Below are 25341 nucleotides of genomic sequence, written 5' to 3'. Positions count from 1 at the left end.
AAGCAAATGAGGCTCAGATGCAGGATGAGCTGTAGGAAAGCAGGAAGGAAGGTTTGTGCAGGGATTGAGCAGCTGCACAGCTCTGATGGTAGCAGAGAATGCCTCTCCTTTAATTCTGTGCCCATACTACAACCTTCAGCTACCACTGCTGCTTGACAGCTCTGCACCAACTGCTGCCTGATTCCCTGGCATGTTCTTCCTCAGGTGAGCCCTGCAGTTCCCCTCAGAGGGCTTCTCCATCGCAGCCAGCTGCTCTCTATCTGTCTATCTTAGTCTCTAATCTGGGCTATAAAGCAGGCCCATTTTCCAGGCAGTGTTTACTGAAAACACAGGAGCGTGCCTGGCTCCCTCGGCCATCCCTCCTCCTGCCCTCCCACTCCTGGCAGGCTCTGGAGGTCAGGCTGCTGCAGGACTCCCTGCTGCCTTTGGAGAGCTGCAGTGAAATCAGCAGCCCGTGAGCCCATTAACCCTGACAGGTTTGCAGTGCCTTCCTCTGGGGTTAAGGGAGTTCATTATGCTCACAGCCAGGCAAGGTGGTTGACAGTAAAGCAAACAGTGATTGAAATCTTCATTAGAGAGGAGAAATGGAGTGCTAAAGTAAAGATTTGGAGTAGGAGAACACTGTGAAACATCAAGGCTTTCAGTGAGATCAGTCATTTTAAAACGAATTTTCTAAAGAAGCAGAGAAGAGATAATGAAAAGGGTCCAAAACAAATAATAAGGGATAATTATGAGGTTGGTGCCATTCACAAATGGCCCTGGAGAGCTGGTAAGAAGAAATTGGCGCTTGATTAGCGCTTAAATTAGGAAATACTCAAGCCTTTAATGAAAAAATACATTTGAAATGGTGACTTCCTTGAATTTAGTTCTGTAGATTAATTCTGACTAAGACCCATGTATTCTGTAGTTATGCTCCTATTTATGTAGGTACACACTAACTTTGGGGAAGCAGAAACCATCTGGAGCTGCATCTCTGTCCCTGTTTCCTGACAACTGGGACTGTGATGAGATAATTAAGGCCTTTGCTTGAATAAAGTATTTCTAGATTTCTTTGGAGCTTCTTGTGAACTAATCTACCCATTCATCTCCACCTTGAAAAGATTACTTGCCTTATTCTAGGAATGAGAGGAGCTGAATTCTTTGTCTTGCCCTTACTGCATCATATTTAATTTATTTTTTTTTTTACCTTGGACTTAAAGGCAATAGAAGGCAGCAAGCTGGGTGGTTTTTTTGTTTTTTTTTCCTTGATGACAGCTCCTTTTCTTGCCTGGTGCTGTCACTAAAGCTCCACAGGCTGTTGAAACAGTGGGGCCATATTGAGCCTGTAGGATGCAGACTGAGCATTGATGTTTTAATAGAGAGACTTTCAGGAGCCTTCCCCACTCTTGTTAAAGCCAGGACACATCCCTGCATGTCAATGGAAGTGAGATAAGATTTCGAGTCACGTCTTGTGTCCCACACATTTTCCAGCATGTCCGGAAATTTCCCTTATCTCCACTCATGGCTGGAGATCAGGAGAGCAGTTTGAATTTTTAGTCAAATAAGTCAAATACACCTCTATCTTCCCTAGTTATATATTTATTCAGTAATTAACCCAACTTTCAAGCTCACCAACTAGTTTTTTGGGGTTTTTTTGTTTCTTTAAATATTTGTCCTAGGGGTTAGGAGCAGTGATCTGCAGGGAAGATGAGAAGTCACAAGAGGGGCTGGTCTCTGAGCCACAGCGGCCACGAGCTCCTCCATGGTCCCACAGCAATGCACTACAGCCCCCCCTGATGTCTGGAGTTTTAACATCCTTGCACACTAGCAGGATATTTTTGCACATGGTAGTGTGTTTGTATTTTCTGTCCGTTTTAGTTTATGGGTAAACAACAAGAAGAAAACATATTTTCTTCCTAATATTTTTTTTTTCCCCCCCACAGTTTAGGAAAAGGAAGAATTCTTGTTGAAAAAATAACCTTACAAGGAAAGATTTGATATTTGATTATCTGGTTTTTTTGTAGATGTTAACAAAAGACTCAGAGGAATCCCAGCCACAGTGAAAGTTGGTATGAAATGCCAGAATATGGGCCCTTTTAGCAGAGAGTAACTAGAATAATTAAATATTGATGAAAAATTATATCAGAAAAATGGAGAAACCTGTTTTCATGTAATTATCTATTAAAAAAGAGATCTTGCAAAGTAATATAGAGAAAAAGTATAATTTTAAAATGTAATTACCTACAAAACAAGATCAGTGATCTGGAAAGAAACCAGTTTTACTTAACTAGAAAGCAGTTGCCAAGAGGTTTATTCCATGAATTAAATGTTATGGATTCTGTATTAAAATCTACTGCAATGTAGCTGAACAATTTGTTCCTGTCTTGACAGGAGCTGTGATAATGAATGCCAAGAGGTTGGATGTGGATGTTTTTCATCCTCACTAGGGGTCTTCGTTAATTAAGAATTTTGGCAGCCATTTCTTTCCTTTCTGTTTGAATTGTTTTTAGTGAAATGAAAGGGTAACATTTCACTTGAAGAACAAAATGTCTGGAATTTATTTCACTCTTATTACTGAAATGATCTTAAGCAGAATGTTGGGAGAAAAATCATTTAACATTCTTGTCAACCTTGATGATGTTTGCTTCTCCTGCTGGTCTTTTCTATTTCCTCTTTCTCTGATTTACAGCATAATGAACTAGTGGAGTCAGAACTGAATCTTACTTTTGGCAAAAGAAACAATTCAGCAAGAAAGCTACAAAGTGCCTGACACCTCTGAAAATCAATTAACTCATTAAATGGTTCAGAGTTTGGTATTTTGATTTGTTACAATTGAACATTTGCATGTAATGTCTGTGGAAGCCTTGAGAATGAAAACATATACAACAGGTTATATTATTTGTATCCAATCTAATATTTATGGAATATGGAAAAAGATGTTTTGTAGTTTGGCTTTTTGATTCAGTCAAGTTCAAGGGTATTTATGGATTTGCTGTGCTCTTTAAAGCAGTTACCTTCTACTTCTCACTCTGTTTCTCATTCAAGTGGAGCAGAAATTGAATGCAAAATGGGAAATGAGGTGTTATAAGGCATTGCAAACATTAAATATTTTGTTGTTTTCTCTTCAGAGATCACTGCATGTTGTGGAACCTTCCTGACACACGAAGGCCTTGGAAGCTGAGGTGCCCTGAGGGCTGCTGGCTCAGAGCAGGGCTGGCCAAGGGGCCTTCTCTGAAATCCCTTCTTCACAGAGAAAGAGAAAATTTGCTCATCTGATGATGCACCTGAAATAAAGTTGCATGATCTATTGATATTTATTAATGCAGGTAAGTGAGGAAGAGTTCAAAGATTTTTCATTCCAACTTCTTTGAATTATGCATTAGGATGAGGATGCTCAGAGCCTTTTATATATGCATTTTGTTGTCCACTTTGTTTTCTCCTGAGATGTTCATTAGTTCAATTTCAAGCTTTCAGGTAAGCTCCAAGGAGAGAATGGGTTTATTTTAGAGGAATGAAAAAGACAGAAGAATTTGCTTTATATCTTTACTGCCCAGATTCACTCTTAAAAGATCCAAATGTAGGTGAAAAATGCAGGTAACAGATTCTCTGCTGTGTTAGTCAGAGGTAGAAGATAAAAGATAAACCTGCTAGAAACCAGAACCCTATTTCAGCTGCTTCTGAAGTGTGTCACAAACAAGTCTGCAAAGACATTTCTTCATATCACTGATAAAGATTGTGCTGTATTGAACTGATCTGCAAACATGCAAACAGACACAACTGTGTGTGCACTGTGCATGTGTGTGCATCTGGATTTGGGGGCAAGTGGAAGGACAGCTTTGCAAGAGCTCTGTAGTAAAGTAAGAGAAGTTCATTGCTCATTAACTGCTTTCCAACTGCTCTTTTGTTTTGGCTCTGTTTAGCATTTTTAGTGCATGGAAATTCTAACTCAGCAGCACAGCCATGTCATGATAGAGTAGCAAAGAGCATTTCCAGCATTAAGGGCTATAGTTTTATAAAGGTGAGGGGATAAAAGGTGGTGCAGCAACTGTGCTTGACTTCCTTTTCACTGACACTGCCTTCTGGAAGCTGTTTTGTTCTGGCTGCTGATTAACTTCTTCAGTGGTTATTTGAAAGTCAGCAAACAAGGATTGTTTCTGAAGCTGAAAACAATTATCAATAATATAGGACTGGAACATTTGAACAGCAGCTCCAGTCTCCAGGAACACACATTTAATCCTCAATGTTTTTAACATTAGAAATATGGTTCATATTACCTTGGATGTAAATCTCTTTCCTAAAATGTGTTGATGTACATATTTTGACAATGTTTCTCTTTGGTAGGACAGACTAGATTTTCACAGGAGAGAAAATTAAGATCATAAGGAAACAGGATGCAGCAGGGTAATAAATGAGTGGTTTGCCAAGAAAATATACATAAAGTTTTAAAGCTTGAAAATAGATATTCTAATTTTTCCCTCCCTGAGACCTTTGTGGAGAATCCTATTCATGATCCAGCCATTTAGTCTGTGACTGATGGTGAAGTCTGTGCCATCATCACCAAGAATAACCAAGATATTGGGCTAGTTTTAATTCAATATATGTGACAGGTAACAAAGTACAGGATAATTGGGATGCTGTTTGTCAGGCAGAATTGGGTAAATCTGACAACACCCAACTAAGCTTTGTATGGGAATGCTGTTGTCTGCATGGGATGGTGCTGTGATTTGTGAAAGAGGAACCCTGGTACAGAAGGAACATCTGGATGGTGCCTTTATCATGAGCTCAGGAGGATTTGGTTTTTCCAGCCTCATGCAAAGTTCGTATCTCTGTCTTCACTCCTGGCACCAAATTCAGCTACTAGGTCTTCATTCAAAAGTATTAGTGGAACAATTAATAGCTAAGTTCCCCTCTTGAATTCAGATCTGAGATGCTAAATATGTCTGTCCAAACCTTCCTGGAAGAATGGAAATTTACAGTAAACGCAGCACTGAAATCAGGAGTATTATTCTCTATTACAGTTCTGCACAGCTCAGCAGATAAAGCAGATACTTTGTGCAAGCCTGGCAGCAGAGATAGACTGTCTCAGAGGCATTTTATTAATTTTTCAAGAGTATAAATCAAGACAATTTCATGTTGAATAAAGAATTAAATACTTTTTGTTCTCATTTCCGGACTCTCAGTAATCATTAAGAAGACAGTAAAAGGACTGCAAGGGAATTAGCTTTTTGACCCAGTATTCACCAACAGTAGATTCTGCTAACAGTGGGAATAATCTTAATGAGCAGTTTGCAAGTAAAAGATTTATATACTTTCATTATAGGCAGATTTTGTGAGATTTTTAACTTTGTGGCCTGAATGGAAGCTTGGAGGCAATTACCAAGAAAATAGTGACAATGGTGCATGAGGAGATATCCTGCCTTGGAAAAAGGAGATGTGATGAACTTCCAGGTCGTGGTGCTGAGATTCTGCTAAATGACACATCATCTTACACTTCCATGCATTTCACAGGATCCCTTCTCCTCCTGTGAGGTCAGAGGAGAGGAGAGGAGCATCTTTTCAGAATTGAGACAGGAGGCAGATGGAAATGTAGGTTATCATATATACTCAACACATTCTAACTCTTCTTCATAGTTGCTCATACCATTGAATCTTCAGAGCACACATTTGCTGTGCAATAGTTGGATTTTGCTGTGGGTGCCAGCAGGAAATAATCTGTTTAGCTTGATCTCTTATCTGCCTTGTGTGGGAAAAGTAGGAAAGTGAAGGTAAAAAGGGGATAATATTCTGTTGTTCTGCAGTGTGCTTCTGGCAGGGGCCTAATCCCAAGGGTTAAAAGCTGAGAACATCAAGCAACTTTCAACTAATAAAAGAAATGTTTGCAGTCCTCCTCCATCAGGAGTCACAAGCCTCAAAATTTAACACATGGATGTGCCTCCTCTGCGTTATCTTGTCCCATAGCCCACCCAGAAATGAGTGAAAATGTCCCATTCTGGAAAAAATTCTCTGTCCTGCTTCAGCAGGGGCTTCTCCTTGTCCTGGCTAGTGGGAGGAATAACAGGTTTATTTGTTTATTTGCTTGGTTATTCCAGGTGCCCATGGAGCCATCCCATGCCCCATATGCTCAGTGTCACCTCAATGTTGATCATGTTTCCTATGGGACTATTCCTGTGAGAATTGTGGTAAGGCCAGACTTGTGCCACTTAAAAATGGATATATTGATCTTCAAGAAGAGATTTTATATTTTTTTTTAAATAATATTCTGCAAAGGTAAAATCTCTTCTGTTGGAGAATCTTCAGACCGCTTCACTGAAATTCTAGGCTGTGTCCATTTCACAAGACCTGCTTTATACCAGTGCTTTCTTTATCAGGATACTCTGTTAACATTGCCAACATGGGCTCATGAGGTAATAGGAAATTAATTTCATTCAAATAAAAAAGCTATGAAATCTAAAGGTAGGCTTTGTAAAGGCCATATTGCCATTGAGTCCTGGGAAGATGACTGCATCTGCCTGACCTGATGGGAAATTGGAAATGTAGGAGTTTCTCCTGAGGCTTAGCACAGTGCATTGGGCTTCCTGAATTTGAAGGATACTGCAAGAGAAAATGCAGGAAATGACAGGAGCTGAATGAATGACTTGACTAAATCACTTCAACCAACATTCCTCTCTCATGTTAGAACAAAACAATGTTGCAGCCTGACTTAAAATAAATTGCAGCTTAATCAGGCCAGAAGTAAGTCATCTCTTTTCAGCTAATTCCTGTCCAGCTTCCCCAGCTATACCCTTATTAAAGAAGCTTTAGCAGCTGTACTGTTCTCTGAGGCATGAAAAATCTTGATTACAGCCACTATACTGGAGTCAATGATGCTTAAACCTTGATGTGCTGGGACACAGGGAGGGCCCAAGCCAGCTTCATGCTCCCCAGTGTCCTGACAGAGGACTGCTTGTTTTTGAGGCTGGAGAGCAGCTCACCAGACCTCCTGCCTGGCAGATAAGCATCATGTTATCTGTGCCTATCTGCAAGGTTAAGAGCAGCAAGCAGAAAGCCTGGTCACCTAAGAAAAGATATTTAAGCAACTTGGAGGCTGAGCTTCTGACACTCCTGCTTTTGCCAAAGAGGAGTATTTGGAGCAAAAAATCATGGCTGTTACCTTCAGGTGTTGGGTTTGAGAAGTACAGTTGAGCTGGCAGTGCAGTTTTCTTAATAGCTGTAAGGAAAGCTGTGCCTCACAGTGTTATTGAATCACCACATGGCTGTAACTTCATTAACAGCATTAATGCAAGGTGATTAGTGTTAGATACAAGTCAGTTATGTTGATAAGTCAAGTTTTGCTCTGAATGATATCATGTGACTGCAAGGAACGAAACCTGGCACAGAACTGGAATGCTGGCTGCAGATACAATGGTACTGCAGTCACAGGATTAACTTTGGATTAATGAGTTTTGATTCCTGCATTTTTAATATTAATATTTTTTTTTATTTATTCTGGGTATGATGTAAATTACTTTGAATTAGGTCTAAAAAGCAGGGAAACAGCTTTATGTAGAATTTGATTTTTGGTTTTGTTCCATTTTCTTTGTCACTCCTTGCAACAAGTAAAATATATTTAATTAGTTTTACATTTGTTTTCATTTTGAATTTACCCCAGAGAGTATTATAAAATATATTCCCACAATTAATGGACTGCTGAAATATTCTGATGAAAAGTATATAAAAGACATTCTGATTTCTTAATTGGTAAATGAAAAATTTTCTCATAAAGGTTAAAAAAACCTCCAGAAACATTGAGATTATACTGCAACAATTTTTTTCTGTAAACTAAGCCTGGAACCTCCAACTCATCAGTTACTATTGCAAAATATCTTAGCAAGAAAAGAAGGGATAGTAGCTGGACCAAGGCCACCTGAGCAAAACACTGATTGGGAGATTGCAGTTATAGAATCCAGAATCATGTAAAAGCATTTTTTATGATTAATGAAGATTGGTTAACGAGTAACTGGCAAAGAACAGATCACACCTCTCTGTGTGGTTATTTAGGTATCATTGGCTTTAATGATATCACAGAGCTATTGTGTTTTATTTGGATAACCTTGTCTGATACACTAAAAATCACTGTTTTTACAAGTTTCTTTTTAGTTCAAGCAGAAAGGCTGCGTCATTGCTCTTAACCCACCTGTGCACAGGCAGCCTCTGAATGCCAGCATCCATGCTTGGGGAAAGGCTCAGGAAAACTGAGACTGTATGGTTCTGTGGGTGCAAATGGCAAAAATTCAGGCCTTTGGTATCATCCTGTGCATAAAAAATAATTCTGATCTATGTTCTAACTGCAAATTGAGAGATGTTTCAATTTGTTTTCTGGGGGTTATAGTATAGAAGGTTCAAGGCACTACTGCTCTTAAATGTCACTCAGAAGTTGGGTGTTACTGCTGAGGCAACATCAAAGTTGTTTGGTATTACAGAAGTAAAGACTGAAGATAAATTCTATTGGCTAGAATGGTTTTATTTGTTCCCTGTGTGTTAAAAGTATCTTCTGTGCTCACAGGCTCACAAACATGTCATGGTAGGTCATTAAATACATCACAGATCATCTTATTTTCCTTTTCCCATTCCATCTTCTTTCTTTGTAGTCTGCTGTTTCTTCTCTGTTGATTTAGGTGAGAAAAACAAGTTGTTGCTTCAAAAAATGTTAATCTTTTTCCACTAGTATAGTTGAGCTTTTTAGCTAGCAATTTAGGCAAATAATAGCAGATTTTTTGGTGATCTGATTTGAAGGAATTTCTTTAGTAAGCTGGAAACAGCTTGGTTTCTGTGGGAAATGAGGCAAAATTAGTTTAAAAATTGTTAAGGAATTGGTTTCTAGCTATACTAACTATTTTCTTGTGCTAGAGACCACAGGAACTAAAAAGAAAGAGGATCAGTATTCTGTCAATATTAATCTGGGGTATTTTCTTTGCAGTCACACCAATCATAGAACATTCATGTCAAGAGGAGAAATAAAATGAAATCATTCTAATTCTAAGGGCTTCAACTGTCACTATCTTTCATATTATAAATACGGTTCACAATAAACTTACCCCTTTAGGGTGAACCTGCAGGACAGAGGAAAACTAAAAGACAACTTGAAGAATAGTGAACTTGGAGATTGCACACAAATTCAGGGAAACTGGATTCAAGATGGATTAGTCCAGTTCTTGCTAGGGAACACCAGTTTCAGGCTGAAAAACGCAGTGTCTGCTGGAGAGATAGACCAACCACATCATTATCAAGTACTGAATTTTCCATCTGTCAGGAACTCTATTGCCAAGGTGTCTAAACTGAGGAAGTGAAATTTGTGCCTACTGCAGGTGCTGTAGGAACTGCAGTGTTCCTGCTAGCACTGCTCTGACCACTGCTGTTCTGGGACAGCTCACTGCCCTTTTTCAGCCCAGGGTATTCTCTGCTACTCTACTCAAGTGGGCAAAGACCAAATTGTGAATAAATGTGAATAAAATTGCTCCCAAGTAGGCCAGAGTAAAACTAATTTACCTGTTATAATTATAATTTGCACTGGTTTCATTCCAGAGACCAATGAAGATGTGCAATCAAATTTTTTCTCCTAGGACTGATTTAAGGAAGCAGTTTGAAAGCAAGGCTTACAGAGGCAAAAAAAGAAGTTCTAATTCAAGACACTAAAATATTCTGTATTATAGACATTTTGGTGGTACTTTGTTGTTTCTAGTCTAGTATGTGCAAACCCCCCACCAAGGACTTTTGTTATGCTCAACTGTTAACAATAATTGTCCATAATTCTGCAGCACAATTGATTTGGTCACCAAACAGGTAAATCCTTCTGTGCAAGCTGGAGTGTAAATAATAGAAATAAAAGGATGATTACAGTCATCATCGATGTCTCCACTGCATTTAATCGACCTCAGGATTTTTTCCATTGCAGGAGATAAAGTAACTATATGTGAATTGTGGGTTATTTGATCAGTTAAATGTTTTTTAAATATCCTCTACTTGATTACTCCCTCAGCCTTGGATTGGTGCCCCCATGGATAGGAGGAGAGAGGAGAGAGGAGAGAGGAGAGAGGAGAGAGGAGAGAGGAGAGAGGAGAGAGGAGAGAGGAGAGAGGAGAGAGGAGAGAGGAGAGAGGAGAGAGGAGAGAGGAGAGAGGAGAGAGGAGAGAGGAGAGAGGAGAGAGGAGAGGAGAGAAGAGAAGAGAAGAGAAGAGAAGAGAAGAGAAGAGAAGAGAAGAGAAGAGAAGAGAAGAGAAGAGAAGAGAAGAGAAGAGAAGAGAAGAGAAGAGAAGAGAAGAGAAGAGAAGAGAAGAGAAGAGAAGAGAAGAGAAGAGAAGAGAAGAGAAGAGAAGAGAAGAGAAGAGAAGAGCTCTCTTGCCTCAAGAATTGCCCATTAGTAACAAAACCCATAAACTAGGGGTGACGAGAAGAAAAGCCTGTTTGAGGGCTAATTCTGTCTTTAGTAGGCTCTGCTCTTAGACCCCTCTCATGTCACTCATCAACAAGAAGAAAAATGACTGTGCTGGAGCCCATGAAGGGCATTTGTGGCACAAGGAATTCCCTGGTGCCTTCCAGGCACTCAGCACACACAGTGGGTGCTGGAGGGGAGCTGTGAATGACAGAAATCTGTTGTGTTAAGCTGATGCTGCTCTTACTCTGTTCTGGGAAAATGAGCAGCTGCACCAGCATTGTATTCTTACTTCTCAAAATAATCCAAGCACCGGTCATGCAGTGTTTGTGCTTCTTGCCACAAGTGGAATTCTGAATCAGGAGCCACATGGATGTTTTCAGATCTTAATTGACTCTACACCAGGCATCCAGGCTTAGAGCAGAAATCCACCACTGCAAAGAAAGCAAATGCTTTAGGGGATCCTACATTGTGTGCAGGGTTAACAGGGAAGCAGGAGGCCTTATTTATGTGGAGTACAGGAACTGCCAAAGCTGAAGAAATACTGTTTTCTTTCAATGATTAATATGCTGGGTAGAAGTGTAGCATTTGCTGCCAGCTTTCATTAACAAATCAATGGAAAACAAACCCGCGTGGTAGGGAGTGTGTCTGGGGACAGCTTAAACAGGACTGAGCTGCTTTAGATTTCAGCTGTTTTCTTTAGCACAGCAGTGCAGAGCACTTTCTTGTTTATAGGATAAACACAAGGGATTGAAGTGATCTGTGTAGCACACAGGAGAGGTTGCCAACCCATAACATTCTGCAGAATGTAGAAATTCCATAGCTGCTCCCTTGGGAGTCATAGGCTGCAATCTTCTTGCATGTTGGTTTCAGTGTAAATAACAGTTAAATCATCAGAACAGACAAACTGCCAGGAAAACTTTGAATAAAGTTTTAGTTCATTTTCCTTCCTTCATAGCACAGGTTCAGCAGACTCAGAGCTCAGCCAGCTATTGGTTCAGAAGTGGTGTTTCACACCAAGTTAGTACAAGTAATGCATAAAAGTAAGGCTGTAAATGTGTGCTTTTTTAGCTCACTCACAACAAAGAAGGCTGAAATACAATAGATAAATTTATTTTTAACCTTATTTTCGCTTGAGAGTGATCACACAAAGAGAGCTCAGACTGGACATGAGTTTGATCTGTGACAAGAACTTCACTGAATCAACCTCAGGATGTGCAGTGATTGGAGTATTGCTTTCAGCATCTCCAGTTGCTCAAGGCTTTTTTTTATTTTTTATGTAGAAATTAGATTATTTTAAACAAATGAGCAGAGACTATTCCAAGCAATAATGTGGCTGTCCTTCACACACATTGAAGCCTAGCAATCTTCAGAGCATCAGTTTGAATATTTGCAAAATTATTCATTCATGGTGAAAATACCTCACGGATTGGGAAAAAAAATTCAGGAGTAAGAACACACATTAAAACATTCAGGAGTAAAACCAATGGATACAAAACCTGAGGGAGGTAAGGCAGCCATCCCTGCAGGTTACAGATTTAGGACAATGATGGCTTTGGGAATCTAAAATATTTGTTCTAAAGCCAAGTACTCTAAGCTGAATGACAGTACAGAGAAATAAGCTGTACCTTCAACTGTACCCATGAGCTGTGCTGAAACCAGGGAAACCTTCCCTGTAAATGTTAGACAGGAGACCAGTCCATGTGCCCTGCTGTTCCCATAAAATCAGCCTCTCCCAATTGTCTTCTCTGCAAAGTACAAAATCCCTTGAGACAGAAGAGAAAAAGATAGATTTCAACAGCTCAGAACAGAATAAACTTTGACTTCACAAAAGCTAAACTAAGAGGCATCAAAAAATATTTCTATGTATCAACAGATGGAATTAAAGTATTCCTGCACAGAATTTTGGTGTTTAATAGAGACTTGGTGCTCATGTAGCTGACATGGTCACGCACTGAAGAGAACTTCATGTTCACCCAGAACAGAACCTGGTCTCCAGTCACAACATACTGTAACTATCTTCACCAAACAAAATTGAGTTTTTTTATTATGGTGGTTATTTGCTAATGAACACACATCCCTCTGTATGTAATTGCATCACACTTTTCAGTCTTGTGTTCTCTCTATAGTGATTATGTTCTCTCCATCTCGTGTGAGTCATCAGACTCTCCAGGTATATCCAGGGTGTGCTGGGCAGATTGATGCACTCTGCAGGTGTGGAAAAGGACAGGGCAGTTCAAGTAAAAGGAAATTGAAATGTATTTTCAAAGAGAATGTACAAATAGCTTAGTGTTTGATTTCCTGGGTGGTGAATAATTGCAGACAGTGAGATAAGAACATACAGGACAAATAAGAGTGATAGCCGTTTGCTGTATCATGAAGTAGATTCACCTCTGGTTTGAGCTGGCTTTTGGTGGTATGAACTAAAAAACAGGGACTCTGGCAGTGTAAAGATAAGCAAAAGCCTGATTTCCCTCTCTGTGGTGAATTCTGGGGTCTGGAAAGCTGCTCTCAGAGGACACTGACCTCATGGGCTGAGATTATCTGGCACTCTGTGAGGACTCCTATCAGATATGATGGTGAAAATTAAAATACATGGTCACATGGGTCATGCCCATGCTCAAGTTGATCCTACTCATTTATTTGTACTTGCTTGTGCTAGAAAGCTCATCTTGGCCTCCACATCCATTCTGAGCTCAGAGAATAAGGAGTGAATGTATTTAAACCCTGAACTCAAATAGCAGCAGTGTGACCTGCAGAGTCTGGAGGTGCAGTGTGTCATCAGAATGTGTCCAGCTTATCCTTGAGCTAGGTGAAAGAGCAAAAGAAATTTGGAACTTTTACCTCTTTCCCTTGTATTTACAAAATCATTGTATGCTTTGGTACAACTTGCAGTTCCAGCTAAAAGCTGTAAAAGTTGCTGTGTTCCAGATCATAAATTGGGGTGAGATGGCAGTGCTGTGTGGTGAGGCTTGCACAATACCCATGCAGCTTATATCTGACTTCAGGCTTTGCTATTAATTCCTCACTTTCATGAACACAAAATTAACTTCCTGTTCTTTTTACTTCTCTGAAGAACCCATCCATTTGCACAGCACAAGCAGGAATCTTTTTCTAGAGAGAATAAAATTCCTTGAGGTGTAATTCAGTGAAACAAGATCATCTCTGACATGGTTGTGCATTCCTCCATTACCCAGTGCCTCACACCACTGGAAAATGAAATGAGTCCTGGCCTGAACGTTCCTGCTGTTATCTAACTCCCACTGTACTTCATGTCAATTATTAACATCAGAGATGATAGAAATCTTAGCACATGTTAAGAAACAGGACTCCTACAGAATTTTTGTTAATCTGGATTATTTTGCCCTATGATCTTTCTTTCAGAGCTACTTTTCTCCATCTTCTTTTCCAATGTGCTCTCCCAATTGAGTGTTTTGGGCTGACATGTTCCTTTTGGTATTTGGAGGAAAGAGTGCAAAAACCATCTATTATCTGTTTCATCATATAGAAGCCTTCTGCTGGAGTTAATTTTATCCGATTATAATACCAAAAAGACTTTAACAGAAGTCAGTAGGCACCACTAAATTACTTAGCTGAGTTCTCAGATCAGAACATATATATATATTTATATATAGGAAGTCATTGCATATCTTAAGTGTGGAAAGCTCCTTGTTTTTGCTGTTGTTGCTGGCTTGCTTACTTACTTAATGTTTTTCAGTGAAGATCCTTTGGTTTTTCTCAAGGTAATAAATAATGCAGAGTAAAACCTGCTAACTGCCAAGAAAGGGAAGAGTCCAGTCACGTAGAATTGGGGTAGGAGGGGGCAGATGGATGTAGAGTCCAGGCACTTGGATTGAAGCATGAAAACAAGGGGCTGGTTTGGCTTTGCTCTACTTCCAGTGCCAGGTTGGAGCAGCACATACTGAGGAGAAGGAACTTTTTCTTCTGTAGCTGGGAAGGCTGAGCATGTCCCAGGCAGGAAACAGTAACCTCACGTTTTTTGTGTGTTGGGGATGGAAGAAAACATGACTGCAGCCTGATCTTCCTGCCATTTCTTTCCAGAACATACAGTTTTAAGCTTTGCCACCTGGCAAGTGGCAAAACAAAAAAAATGGTTACATGCTGAATCTGACTCAGGAGGAGTTTGGGGAGTGAGAGAAGTGCTAAGCTCATGGTGTGCACCTTCTCAGCAGGATAAATGATGGCAGTGCCTGGTAGTGAGTAATGCCACCCTCATGGTTTTTCACTACAATAACACAACTGCACATATGCAAATGGCACAATTTATACCTCCTTTGTGTAACTGAATAATGCTGTGTACCTGGGACAATGAAACACAGAGGTCAGCTAGGAAAAAAGAACCTTTTCCAGCTGGATTTTCCCCACCTGCACAGAGCCATATCAGAAAAGCTGTTCAAGTGTTGCAGGCCTGAGTTAGGGATTTATTCGGAAGAGTCACAGTCTGTCACTTTTTCTCTTTTCCTTTCTCAACTAGATAAAAAAAGCTGTGAGAACTAATCCATAGATGGGAGTGTGCTCATCCTTCCCTGCAAGGAAACTGATCTTTGAATCAGAATCTGAGAGGAGTCAGATAAATGTCAACAAGGCTGTGGGTTACATACAGTCCATACATTACAAGAAGCAGGAGCATTAAACAGTACCAGAATGAATCAGTGATCCAGGCATGTAGAAAGGCTACCAATAAATTCTATAAATTATATAATTGCAGAGCCCACTTGTACAGGTCAGTCACAAAAATATTGTTCCTTTTTTAAGTCAGGTGTCTTTTATCTTTTTTCAGCTCTACAGTGATTCCTTCTGAAAGTTTTGTAGTGTTTGCTTTATTTCTCATCAAATCACTTACTAAATGTGTAGAAACCATATAAAATTAAGAGTATCTAATTGGATTATTATTTGAAATGCAGAAGTCTTGCGACAGCTTCCCCCAGTAAACTTGAGGGGAGAGCAGGACAAATTCCTACTTAGAGAAGAAGCAGTGATAGGTTCTGAGAGGTGAAATGAGCCTGCCAACAGTCTGGTGAACAAGGAACAGGAAAAAGGAACTTGTTACTGCATTTTCCTTTGTATGAACTGTGTTAGCTGCTGAACTGCACCACATGCATGAGATAGAATGTCTTTCATCTTGGGTCCTTTCTCAAATTCCATGTTTTCTGGACCTCTCTGTGTCAGAACTGGAATTGATGTCCAGCCTCACCAAGCTCCTAGGCCAAGGACTGGATGAAATGTTCCCTGTTTAGGATGTGTGCAATGCCAGATACTGTGGATGTTGTGTTGTTTCACAGGGTGTTATTTCATGTTCTCAGGGGGAGGGAAAATTGATTGCTAGATGTGAGCACAAGGCAAATGAGAGTGGTGTCAGCTCCTCTTCCCCTGTAGCACTGCTTATCTCCCCCAAATGACAGACACATTGTGTGGAGCAGGATTCAGGCTGGCAGGGCACCAAACCCAGCTCACCCCAGGGTGCACACAGGAGCAGGGCACTGGTCTCTGGGAGGGTTTAGCACTTGCCAACTCCTACTGAGCCAGCACTGCAGGGGTTTGATGCCATCTCAATGTCCCCCATCAGGGTTGGCTTGGTCCAGCCACAGATAATTCCCTGCAGGGTCAAAACACACTGTGCTGAGCACAAATAACTTCTTCTGCACATGATCCATCCCGTTTGGGATGGATATCATGTATAAGATCCTGACTATAAGGGAAATGTTGCCGATTATTCCATTGTGCAATCACTGGGCACTCGACTGATGACAGGAGTAATCCTTTGTGTTTCAGGTCAAATGCTTTCTCAGAAACATCCCCAAAAATAACAACAAAAACAAGAAAATCAGGAAGAAATTAATTTTTATTTTGGAATGTACTACATTGGTAGAAGGGTGTTAAGTAGCAGTAGTGGTAGAAGTGCTGTTGGAAATTTTCTCATTAGTACACAGGATTTATGATGAAATTCATGACATCAATTTAAGGAATAATTCATGTAAGCATTCTTCTGGAATGAGAGACATTTTGTTTTGGAAAATTCAACTGGGTAAAGAAATTCCCCTAATACATGACGTGCTGTGGGTTGTGCAGTGATACACCAATATCAAAGCACTTAACTGACCTTGGACATTACAGAGGGAATTGCAGCAGAGGCACTACTTCAGTGAGCTGAAAAGTATCCTTTAAGATGTATGGTGTTATATTTCTATATAGTTTTATAGCTGTGGTTCCAGTTAGATAGTAGCATGGTAGATAATATCACCACTCTAAAATGAGGTATGGGAGATACAATCTGGTTTGTCCTGGGCTGCTGCACAGTGATGGCAGAACCTGAGCCTGTACCTGCAGCTAACTCCCAAGTTTGTTCCTTCTCCAAGTCTTCAAATACATGCTGCCATTGCCATCCCTAAGTCATCAGGGCTCAAAACAGCACATGTGGTGACATGATGAATTTCCAATAGAAGTACTTGAAGAGTACTTGAAGAAGTATTAAGGACAGTGACAGGGATTGTTCTGGGAATGCAGTTATTATCTTGCTCAGGCAAGATTTACATGGGAACAGGCAGAGAGAATTTTTACTAAAACAATCAAGGAATTGGAAGATCTTTTCAAAGTATGAAAGACAGAAACATTTAATTAAACAAAACAGAAGCAGTGTAAGGGCTAACTGATAATGTTGACACAAGAATCTGAATTGGTGAAGAATGGATCCACACTGGAATTTTTATATAAGGAGAGAGGGAAAAAAAAGTCTTCTATGATGAAACAATACTTTTATGGAAGGACAAAATGATGCAGTGCCATGAAAGTCAACCATACCCAGTTACTCATGGGATCACCTTGTAGTCAGTGTTCCTTTAATCCTTAATTTCTCTGTACCACTGGAAAGCATGAATGGTGTTATTAACACTTGCAGGCACCAATTTCATTATCACAGAGCTTGGCTGTTCCTTGCCCTATACACAATGCCACCACAATTCTGAATACATTGCTCACAGGTGGTATTGGTTAAGCAAGAGCTGGCATGGAAATTGCAGTCCTGCATCAGCTGCTTCTGTAATCCCTGTGGTGCTACATGAACAGCAGCAATGAGCAAATGGCCCTGCCATAGACTTACCGTCATTCTGACTAAAATTTTTATAATTAATGTTTACAGCAACATTAATTCCATGCTCTCGTTAGAGGCTGCTCTTATGTTAAGGCATTATTCCCTTTGTAAGGTGAATTTTGAAATACCATGCTGCCCTCTTGAGGGTACATAGCACACTTGGGGGAGTTTTATGGAGTTACTGGAAGGAAAATGACATTTTAATGAAAATTCATTTCTTATGGAAATAAATAGCTTAGACATGAGCATTTCAAAGCCATCTTCGTGTTTTGGATGTTCCAAAAGGAATTGGCCATGCAAGTCCTTGCAAATGACTTAATTTCTCAACCCTAACTCCACAAAAGATTTAGAGGATCATGTGCAGAGCAGCCAATGGCTGGGAGTAGAAATGGGTTGCTTTCTTACAAACATTGTTCCATGTAGATTTTACCAGAGATTTGATTTGCAGAATGGTACTAATCCTGGATTGACCAGCTGTCCTGCATGACACAGTCATGGTCCTGCTGCTCCAGAGTGGTGAGTACACAGTGACTGATCCAACCTGTACTGCAGAGCCCTGGCTGCCTCGTGATTTCTTCCATCTGCAGTGTCTCATTTGAAATGTTTGCTTTAAGAGAACTAAATGTGTCTGTGTTGGCAAGACAGGAATCCAGGTGGTTAGAACAAGTGCTGTGAAGGACATGCAAAGTATAAGCAGAGGAGGAAGACTGACAGAAATTACCTCTGATAGCTGGGGAGGGAGGTAACAGCAAAAAGGAAAGTTACTGGAGTGGCTGTGTGCAAGAGTCCCTCTTAAATGAATTGTTTAGCATGAGACCAGATGGACAATGCTGGGAATAAGGTTGGGTGAAGTAGGTTGCCTAATTGCTTATTTTTTATTCATTGCTCTGGGAATCAATTTAAAGTACAGTGTGTTCATCAGAGGCAAACAGACTGGAACAAAAGAAGAAGCAGTGGGTTAGGCCCCATGTGGTGCTGTGCCACTGTAAGGCCTGGATTGACAGGATAAGAGAAGACATTTTAGCCATCTGTCCTCTCTTCTCCTGCTCCCCCATGCCTGTGCTATTCCAAGGGGATCCTAGAGAAGCAGAGGTGAGCTGGGGGTGATTTCTGGTGCTAGAAAGTTTAACAGGTCTTCTACTGCCTGGATCAGAGGCAAAGGTTTCCATTTTTTATGGTTTTAGAAATTTTTTTAGAATTTTTTATAGTTTTAGAATATTTGCTGCCTGTCCTCAAGGGTCCCTTTCAGCCGCGCTGTCAGGAGTGGTTTCAGAGCCAGTGGCTGGTGGAGGTTTTGTCCCACTGGTGCCAGGGCTGGCAGAGAGCCCCTGGCTGGCAGCAAGGTGGGAATGACTGGCACCTGGCATAGCAATGCCACAGTCAGGGCTCCCTTTGCACGAGAACTGTCCACTCCAGCTGCTCAAACAGGAGCTGTGGGCTCCTGAAGTGATCTCCAGTCTGCCTGCCTTGACTAGAAACTGGGAATTGTACTCCACTGAGCAAATATCCATGGACTGACTGATCCCAGTGAATCTCAAAGCCATCCCCATTGCAGGGAGTAGTGTTACTAACTAAATATAGAAGAAATATATATTCTTAATACAATATAAAAAGGAAACCAATGTCCTTTTCTGGGACCTTCTAAAATTCCTGAAAAATGGGCAATGGCCTATGTATTTTTTTTTCAAGAGTAAATATAAATACTCCTTGGACTGTCTTTTTGTATGCAAAATTTCCAGGCCCCCCCATACAATACTTCCTTATGCAGATTTTCAAGTATTCTTGTGTTCCTTCTGTAAAAATAGGCATATGGAATGAGTAAACACCACTGAATATAAGAAAAAAATCCAAGTAAAAAATGAACTAGAAGTGTTTGTAACTGACTGTCAAAAAGAGCTCCCTTTTTCACTGATTATCTGATGGAAAGCTGAACATTTACTTTTAAATGATCAAATGTTTGTTTCCTATAGATCAGCCTTGATAAGGCTTTCACCAAGGGAAAAGCCCCACAAAAAAACCAAACCCGAAAGACCTGAAGAGCTTGACTGAGTTTGATTTCAAGTGTAGAATAATGTATTTTAAAATAGTTTTAAAAGCAGGTCTGCTGGAACAAAAAGCATAAGCTTCTTCATGAAAATTAATCCTGTTTACTGACACTGTTATTTTTCACAAACATTTTTTTTTTGTGGCAAGAACTTAACTGAGTTCAATCTTTTTCCTTTCCCTAATGCAGAATAGCTTTGCCTTGTTCCTCAAGGCCACGTGACTCTTCAGCAGCTTTCCTGCCTTTCAGCTTTTGCTCACTAGGTTGGAAGGATCTTTTCACTTGTGTTGTTCCAAACTTCTTTGACACCTTCAAATTGAAAATATTGATATATGTCCTTGTGCCTTAGGATAGTGAAATAAATACCGAATAGAGAATTGTGTTCAGCTGCTGCCCATCTCTCCTGTGATGCTGCTCTTGCATATTCTCTTTTTAAAGGTCTGTTTGCTAGAGAGGGGAGTAATATACAAAAGGAATCATAGACCACTTTGTGTTGGAAAAGACCTCCAAGATCACCGAGTCCAGCCATTAACCCAGCACTGCCAAGGACACCACTAAATCATGTTCCCAAATGCCACATCCCATGTTTGAGATCCCATGGGCAGCCTGTGCCAGGGCTCAACAGCCCTTTCCATGAAGGAATAAGCAAAATTTCTGTGGGCACTCTCACAACTAAGGACATGATGACAACTGGTAACAAACTGGCATTTTTAAAAACATCTGTTTTGTATTTTATATCTCAGTGGCAGCTCAGTTCTGCAGAGATTTCTTTGAGGCAATGTATACTCAGACATGTTGATGTGTGACCTTTTAAGCCAAGTGCACTCTTGCTGGCATTTTTCCTGTACCTCTGGAGCAGTGTAGAGCAATGCTTTTCACATTTTCTGTGGACACCAAGGGAAAATTTGCTCAGACACCCCACGTGCAAAAGCTGTTGTAGAGGTGCTGCTGTAGAGCTGCTGTTGAGACTCAGGCACTTTTCATAGGAGCTTTATCGGTTTTGAGAAGTTCATAAGAAGTTCATGGTTTTCCTTTATTGACAAATTAACATTCAGTGGGAACATTGCTCAAGCACACTGAATTTCAGTATCTGCTGATATCCTGGTGAAACGTCTGGTGTGAGCCTAAGCAGATTTAGGAGGAGCTGTAGAGTATCTGTTTATTTGAGTGCTACATTTCAGCTCTTCTAGTCTAACCTCCCCTGGATCTTGCTTCCCTGAACCAGTCCATTGCAGTCTTAAGACAGGAAAGCTCAAATTTTTGTGTGCAGTAGGACTATGCATCAATAAACAAAAGCAGCAGCTGTGAACTCAGCATCTGCAGACTGGGCTGTTTTACTTATTATACTTCTTTTTAAACTGAAATTACACAAAACATTCAGCTTAATGACTGAGCCCATTCATTTTGCTTGAAGCCAGATGACCCTGGACTCCAGCACTGTCTGATTTCAGGCTAAACAAGATCAGTCTGGGTTGGTACCAAACTGTGAAGAAGCAGGAAATTACCTCCAGTGACACTTACTGCTGGTTCAGTGTGGGCACATGGTCATTGTCAGGACACTGAGCTGAGACTGAACAAGATAGGAGGCAAAATGTTATTATTTTAAAATCCTCACTAAAGTACAGTTTAATCAAAAACTTGTACATTCACCCTTGTACTGTAGAGTGCAGATCTAGAATCTCTTTCTATGCTTGCAGAAACCTATCAGAGAAACCTATCAGAATAGGAAACAAATAATATGCAGTATTGTTGCATTATTAACTAGTAACCAGTTGTTTCTGTCACAGAATTTGATGAGAGTAAACAAAAAGATTTGATTTTAACAGAGCCACATATGTTTTTTGCAGAAATGTTATACAGTGCTTCTGTGAAAGCAAAATTCTAATTTTCAGTGCTAGTTCTGCAAAGATACATGCAACTGAAAAGAAAAATGTAATGTGACTTTAGCAGATTATCTGGGCTTGTCTCATAATTGGGTGATCTAATTGGTAGAAATGTCTGTAGACATTGTAGGCTTGAAAGCAGCCAGTATTGCATTACTGAAATTTCTTATGCAATTGTTTTTATGGCTTTGTTTAAGATAAGATATTTTTTGCTGGTACAGTAATACTTAGATAAGTATAATTAATAATAATAAGTTATGCAATTTGTCATCTCCATTTCTGTTTCTTGGCAGTGGAGCATTTCATTTACTTGGTTTCATTCTCTTATTGCATATTCAGTGCTTCTGAAGTGGCTCAACTCTGACCCTTTCAGATATCAGACACACAGCTGAGTTCTGTTTTGAAGCAGCTGAGGCAAAAATGATAAAAGATGGTGTACATAGCAAATAAAAGGTGTTGGTTGAAGTTCTCATGGGCACCTTCCTAGTGAAGTATTGAAGGAAGTTCCTGAGGACCTTAACCACAGGCAAAAGGTAGGAAAAAAACAGACATTTGCACAATCCAAGAAAGTCTGTCTTGGAAAGAAGTTTCTGGCTATGGAGGTGATTAAAGAAGTTGCTGAGATCCTGGAGGCAGAACTTGCCCTATGACTTCCAACTCATCCCTGCTGCACTGAGGCATGAGAGCAGGAGTGAGTTTCCATATCATAAATATTCTATACATGCATAATGCTGAGAAATTTGGAAGTGTTGGTTTATTCTCAAAATTACTAAAAATTGTACTTGGCTATCCATCAGATCTTCCTGATGTGCTCATTCATTTATAACTTCTTACTTGAGGTGAAGAGGGATTAAAGGAACATTTTTACAAATGATACCCCTGACACAGCTCAGCTAAGCATTGAGGAGGTGGGTTCATTTTCTATTGGGTTCATTTTCCACTGCAGCATTTCTAGTGAGGTCCCAGATGGTGACACATGAGCAGAGACCCCCTTGTCAACACAGAGGATGGAATCACTGCAGCCTGGAGTCACTGAGTTAATTTAAACTGACATGCTACAAGCCTAGAAATTATCATGTGTGTGACATGATCATAGTCACAATTTAATCACTCTTAAGACAGTTTGAAATAGAAAAGGTGTTGAGTGTAAAAAGAGTATTAACAAACCTGATGTCTTTTCAGAAACTTGAAAAAACAGGTTATCCAGGCTGCAGAGTTTTTCTCTTTCCCTCTAATTTATACATCAAGATTTCCTCTGTGATTATGTCAGCCTTAGCTCACGTGTCCTGAAGAACATGTATTGATCCTTATGTTAACAAATATAGGTGCTCATCTAACCATAATGCTAAGTAAACATTTGCAGCCATATAGATAATCCACCATGTGACCTGACCTATTCATTATTTAGACAAAATGGATTTTACTTACATACAGATCAGATTGTGAGTTGAAAGCTTTCTGCAGTATCAAGTTTTGCTTTATTTTAAGTAAGAATTGAAGTTTTAAACTCGGGGAGGTGTTTCGACAGCATGGGGGATTTCTCTTTAAAAATGTGTTTCAAACATTAAATCATTATGAAATATCATCTGTATGTGACCTTCAGAAGGTTATGATGGAGAAAAAACTTTTAGGCTGTTTTGGTAACAAGAGTATCACCAACAATGGCAAAACAGGACAGACTGAACTTATAAACATTACCTCAGCCCTGTGCTAGAGATAACATGTTTACTAAACTTCTCAAAATGAGCTGAGACCACGAGTCATCTCTTTGTGATCAGCACTAGGACTACTTCCTGCTAAGACTGGCTAGCAGACTGGTATATTACTGCTTGCCCAAAATATTGAAATTACAAAGTGAAGCTGTCTTTATTTTGTGTAAATAAGGACAAGTGTTCTCCTGGAAGGACAAAAAGGTTGCCAGCAAATACAAATACTGGAAAATACCAGCATGTTAATGATAAGGACATTTGAAGTTCATCTGGTTTTAAGGAAATCTTATAATCACATTGATAAATGAAAAAAATTATACCTTTTAGTCTTTCCAAACAACTATGTTTATGCTTTTAATTCAGCAAAACTGGTCTTTGATATTTAAATATGTTCTCCTATGCCACAGGATGTTTAACTTTTGGAAGTTCAAAATGCACTGGACTTAGTACTCTATGAAATGGGATAGAAATGTGCTCAGGTTTTGCTGTGCTCTTCATTGTCTTCCCAGAGATCAGTTCATGTCTTGGCATTTTCCAAGTCCACTGAATTGGGATGGCTGGGGTAAAAAAATAGTGGAGAATTAAATGCATAAAACTAGGTCAGAGCACTTGCCTGCATTTCCAGGAGGAAAAAACTTGAATTGTTTAATGGCATTTTCAGAAAAATTTCTAAGTATTAAAATATTCCATAGATATTTAGGCTCACTTTCAGAGGACACCTCTGTGGTAGCACAAGTGATATTTTGAATGAGCCTTTCCCTTGCTAAGCCTTCTTAGCAAACCCAAATGTCATTTGTTGTCTCAAAAGCTAAAGACATATTTCACATGTCAGATGTACAAAGATGCTCCTGAACAAAATTACAGGCAAGACATTTAAATTCTGCTGCTGCTGGAATTTCTGTCATCTCCCTTTCTGATGCAGTGCACAGCAGCTCTCTGTGGTGACAGCAGAACTGGTTCCATTATGCTGCAAAGTAAATTAATACTTTGTGTGAAGGCTCAGGTCAAAATAAAAATAGTTGATGTCTTGTATGCAGAAGTGACAGTGTTATGTGATTAGGAAATACTGCAGCATGTAAGTGGAAACCTGAGCACATTTATTTCCAAATTTCAATTGTGTCATTTTTGAATCTATTTCTTTTTAGGATCAGCATTATTAATATTTCTTATGTTAGAAGAGAATCCCATATACCCAAAGAGCAGATTACATTTTCTAGTGATGTATGCCGAATATGTTAAATATTATAATTAATTTCAAACAAAGAAATGGGTCATGTTATTTATCTGCAACATTAAAATTTTAATGACCTTCAAAGAAAATCTTGCCTAGTTTTGCATGACCTAATCCTTGACAGTTATCAGTACTTTATCTCTCTTAGGGGCTGCAAATTTATCCAAAGTTTCAGATAAATATCTTTGAAAGACAGGTGAGCTAAAAGCAAGATAGTTACTTTTATATCTGACAGCAGTACTCTTCAACACTTTTGGAAATGTCACTGATATTTAGGAAATTTTCAAATTAATTTTAAAATGTTGTAAGCAGATTCTTGTCTTCCCTAGGACCCCATGAGTCAGTTTTGATTTCAGTATCTATTTCTACTTGAGAAGAATCATCAAAGAAAATACATTTGCCACATTTACTTAGAAGAAAGATAAGCTAAATTCAAAAGTTTGAATTTGCACTTAAATCCAAGTATGTGGCTCTCCTTGAGTTTAAATTAGAGGAGAGTAGTATTTAGCCATGACCTGCTGTTATGGATTCTGAAAATCTTGAGCAATTATATTTTAGTCTCCAATTCTCATGTGGCTGTGGCAAATGGAGTCAGGGGCTGTTTGTGGGCAATCACAGCACTCAAATCTGCCTGCACTCACTTCCCTTCATCAGCCATGAAATAAAGGAATTCATACAGAAGAAACATTTCCCTCCTGTTCCCTTACTTCCTACTTGATACAAATACTTCACTTAAGAAAAGTAAATAGTCTGAATTGTGTAGCCTTATAAAATGCCTTTTAAAGCATTCTATTGCCAACATTTTGTTCAGTAAGTGTTGTCAAGGTGTCAAGAAAGTTGTTTGGAGTAATGAAAATGAGACACTTGTTTCCTCAGGAGTACATTTTCTGTGTCTGTGGGATTTATCTACTTGCAATAAAAAGAAATCACAATGGTCTTCCGTATTTCTAAACATCAATTAATTTTTTGAATTCCTTTG

General features: G+C 39.5%; 1 long non-coding RNA gene across 1 annotated transcript in view; it reads left to right on the top strand.

Annotated features, from left to right (window-relative positions):
* LOC117003153 overlaps nt 1-25341 on the top strand; it is a 100017-nt gene that overhangs the window by 20958 nt on the left and 53718 nt on the right. The window contains exon 3 of the long non-coding RNA XR_004419475.1: nt 3108-3305. This is a non-coding gene — a long non-coding RNA (uncharacterized LOC117003153). The remainder of the gene's footprint in view (nt 1-3107; nt 3306-25341) is intronic.

The sequence above is a fragment of the Catharus ustulatus genome, chromosome 15, assembly GCF_009819885.2.
Source record: "Catharus ustulatus isolate bCatUst1 chromosome 15, bCatUst1.pri.v2, whole genome shotgun sequence".
NCBI lineage: Eukaryota > Metazoa > Chordata > Aves > Passeriformes > Turdidae > Catharus > Catharus ustulatus.
Note: the sequence above shows the minus strand (reverse complement) of the source record. Positions and strands in the feature narration are given on the sequence as shown.